General features: G+C 29.7%; 1 long non-coding RNA gene across 1 annotated transcript; it reads left to right on the forward strand.

Annotated features, from left to right (window-relative positions):
- The first annotated feature begins 240 nt into the window (after positions 1-240).
- Positions 241-2,186, forward strand: LOC130954063 (uncharacterized). Its single transcript, XR_009076165.1, has 4 exons — positions 241-450; positions 609-830; positions 938-1,006; positions 1,968-2,186. It is a non-coding gene; the product is annotated as an uncharacterized LOC130954063 (long non-coding RNA).
- The last annotated feature ends 2,280 nt before the right edge of the window (positions 2,187-4,466 follow it).

Below are 4,466 nucleotides of genomic sequence, written 5' to 3' on the forward strand. Positions count from 1 at the left end.
TAAAGAAAAGAATGTATTGACTAAAGAAATCTCTGTCACAGAGAGTAGAGAGCAAAGATTAAAAAAAATATCAAATAAATTTCTACCACAAGAGAGCAGAACACAAAAAAAAATGTATTAACTAAAGAAATATCTGTCATAGAAGAATAAATCTCTGCCACAGAAAAGAAAATGACAAAAATAAAGAAGAGTAATTGATGATAAATAATGAAAATGGTTATGTGAGAATCTGTTGTATGTAGAAGGGCAGTCCGACCACCGAGATTCACTTTTTAGGAAACCTCTGGTCTAGAGCCACAGCTTTTGACGACAGGGAGTGTTCACAGAAATTTTGTTATACATACTTTCGGTCTAAGACCGCAGCCTGTAACAATACGGGGTTCACAAAGGTATCTCAGGTATACGTTGGCGAGGAAAAACTACTCTGTATTGACAAGGCTGTGTATAGGGGTATGCCAACTGAAAATTCTCATGGTGTTTATATAAAGACAATTTTATGTGACTATTATATTAGTGGTTAATAATAAAAATATTTATTCTTATGATAAGTCTTTTTTAGAGTTAATTTTATTTCAGCCTATTATTGCCTAAGACCGAGTTTATTTCAGGCTTCTCATAGTTCTTTATCTGCTGCTGCTACCGCTGCCACCTCTTGTATTTTGTCTCTGTTGTGGTGCTGCTCCATTGTTGCTGTCATATTGATTTGCTGTTGCTCTGTGTAGTAGTTCTCATTATGCTGTTATGGTAGTGCTGCTTTGCTGCTGGTGGCATATTTGATTCCTTTTAAAAAGGGATCAGCTGTAATTTATCTTGCAGAGGGAGCTAGACAGGTGATTTAGATTACATAATTATTTCTGCATATAAAATCGACGAAACTAGCATTTATTAAAACTCAAAGTTGCTAACTGATATCGTGTATTATCTTTCTTAATGCAAGATTTACTTCAAAAGACTAATGCTACGGATGCATGTATTGAGGGACATTAGTGGATATATTCAACAAAAGGTGTGTTATTAATTGTTTATGCTTTTATGGTCATGCTTGATGGAAATGGATATGTGTTGTTGATTTTGTTAATGATTGAATTACTCATTCTAGGCCTACCTTTTTGGCAACCGAGCTTTTATGTCAATTCTCTTATTATGTTAATTTATTTTTTATGTTGTCTCTTTAACTAATTATTTATAATACTCAAAACCTGGACTTTATTTACAGGAAGTAGAATTTACAGGAGCTTTGCCAAAAGAACTCATGTAGACCTTTTCTCTTCTTTTTTTAGAATATTTTATTTTAATAAATTTTGTTGGGTAAACAAATGTCTTAATTAGTGGTTATTATACTCGTCAAAATATTTCTATACAATATTCTTATTATGCATGCTTTAGTTTGAAGGGAACATGGGTATTATTAAAACTCATTTTTCATCTTATACAATAAAAAAGAGATAAATAAAACTGTAACTGTGATAGTGGAGATGCAATGATTTCTGAAATTATAAAATCCTCTTTCTTGCAAGAATTAAATCTTTTGTTTTTTGGTCTATATGCCTGCTTAATTCATTATCATGCTCCTCATTGTTTTATTGTTCTTTGAAGATTTGATTTGTGATAGTGCCCTGTGTAAGTGTAATAACAACCTAATCTTTTTTTGAAAATGTTGAATATAATAAAAGTGACTCTAAGGTTGTATTGATGGTGAGTCTAATTCTAATATATGCTACCTCTCCCCCGAAATTTTCTCCAATTCGAGAAGTTTATTATTATATAGTTTTGATTTGATCCAATAGGATCCTAGAATTTTAGGGCATTATTTTGGAGAATAAATTCTGGTCACTAAATTATTTAGTTCACATTATCACAATGTTGGTTTGCTATTTGCAATGTTTCATATTTTAGATGTTCAATAATAAATATAGAAGTGATTAGAAATGATAAGAGGCTGACACTACGCATATGATGTTTTCTAGGGATTAATGACTTTGGTCAACTAGGGGATGGAACCGATGAGTGAAGGAAATATCCAATGAAAGTGAAGCCATTAGAGTTAGAATTTGTAAAATCTGTGTCCTGTATAATTCTTAATTCTCTGCTTAAAAATTTATTTTTGTTAATATTTGTAAATTTCATGTACACGACCGTTGCACGCATATAGATGACATTGTCGTAGGCTTTTACCAAGTTTTGAATGTAGGAACATAAATTTGAGTGTTCACATGTAGGCTTTACCAGATTTTCTTTTAATTTGATTTAACTATAGTCACGCTTTAAAAGCGTGCCAATAGGTTCACATCTAGGCACACAATTTAAAAAGCGTAGTCATATCTCAATATTGGCACGTTTTTTAAGTATGGCTGTATATCTACTTTTTGGCACGCTTTAAAAGTATGGTTATAGAATTATACATAGGGTCATGCTTAAAAATGTGATAATAGATAAAAGCGTAGCAAAAAAAAACATGACAATAAAATAATTAGCACGTTTATAGATGTAACCCTTTCAAAAACGTGCTGGTAGTTCAAAAAGCATGACAAAAAATTATTACTATATTTTTTTCACACTTTAAAAGCGTAGCGAAATCCTGGTTTCTTGTAGTCGTCCTGTTTTATCAAAGTCCACGCTGCCAAATTAATATGGACTGAATTTGCTATCCTGCCTTGCCAAAGAAGGAATTTGCGGGTGACACATCGATCCGTCCTCTCTTCTTTTTTTTTTTTAGTTCTAAATAATATTATAATAAATATATATAATTCAATAAATTTATGACAAAATGACTATATTATTTTTAAGCTCTAAACAATAAATATACAATCCATAATAATTACCACACTTAAATCACATACAATATTAACCATATTACATCTCAAATACAATAATATAATTCATATTCCATAAATTTACATCAAATTATCAAACCACCTTTAAATCAAAATACACCACATAATCCAGAATAATAACCATGTTACTATGAATTCTCTTCATTTCATATTTATATGATGCTATAAAATAATTAAAATATTCTTTAAAAAAAAATAATATTGTCGGCCTGTCATGTCCCTCCAAAGCCCGCAAGTATGGCATGTGGGTTTGACAGGTTTTTAAAAATTGACAAGTCCAAAATTTTATTTCAATCTTTCTTTTTTGATGATATGATCCAGCAAATTCAGCCTATTTAGTCAACCCTACTTAGGTGGTACACATTTTTCATAAAACTAAAGAATAAAAAAAATTGAAATTGCAAATTTTATGAATGAAAAATGTCAAACTTTCGTGAATTTTTAAAAATTGAAGTTGCATATTTAAGCTTTATAACTTTTGTAATTTTTTGAAAAAAAAAACGAGTGACTCATTTTTAAATTAGTTATAAATGGATAATATTTATAAAATTTAAATTTAAATAAAAAGAAAGTGGTTCTTTAAATATAGAAAACATGATTAACTAACAAATTAAAAAATTAGGATATTTAAATTTAAAGACCGAATCGTGTTTAGATGAACAATATATTAATAAAAAGGAGGCTCATGTGCAGGGGAATGGCAAGAATCATGATACAGCCTAACCACACCATGCATTTGAAAGATTATCATGTGTTCATAACACGCAGCAGAAGAACATAAAGTAATCCTTAAAGATCTATTTTTGTGCTTAAACTTTATTCCAATAATAAAGAATATATATATCAGATCTAAATACCTGAGTACGCTAGTAAAAATCTTTTTTCTCCTTCGATGGTACGAAGGCGCTATGCGTATCCACACCGAGACCAATATTTGCTGTCAACCCCTTGACCAATGGACATCTGATCTAATTGAGAAACCTCTTGCAACTCTTTGCACACCATAAAATTCTTCTCTAAGAATTAGGTTCACATACATTTATGTGTGTAGAGATAAAGGAATAACAACCCTTGTTATTCTCTCTGTCTTTCTCATGTTTTCTTCTACTCTTGGCATACCTATATATAGTATGAGATTTGTTGTTGATTTTAAATTTGAATCTCAATTCAAATTTGAATCATATCTTACTATTTTAATTTGAATCTTTCAAATTTATGAATCATATCATAACTTAATTTGAAACAGAATCAGTTAGGATCTCATCCAACTTTATAATTCAAATTTAGAAATAGAATAACTAATTATTCTCAAATCTCATTTAATATTCTCAATTATCATACTATTATTATATTTTTGGTGCTAGCAAAAAATATAATAATATTCCATTTGAATTAATATAATTATTTATTTGATCAAATCAAAATAATAATTAAATAATTCTATAGCAAATATTAGAACACTCGTTTAGTGTGTGACCCCATAGGTTTAATACTAAGCGGGTAGTAAATTAGTCATACTAAATTTACTAATCAAGGTTAGCGTCTAGCAACACTACTCAACGGCCCGATAGTATGAAGTAATATATTTTTACTAAGAACCTCAGAAGAACAAAGTATAATTCCTTCCATCTT

This window comes from Arachis stenosperma, chromosome 10 (genome assembly GCF_014773155.1).
Source record: "Arachis stenosperma cultivar V10309 chromosome 10, arast.V10309.gnm1.PFL2, whole genome shotgun sequence".
NCBI lineage: Eukaryota > Viridiplantae > Streptophyta > Magnoliopsida > Fabales > Fabaceae > Arachis > Arachis stenosperma.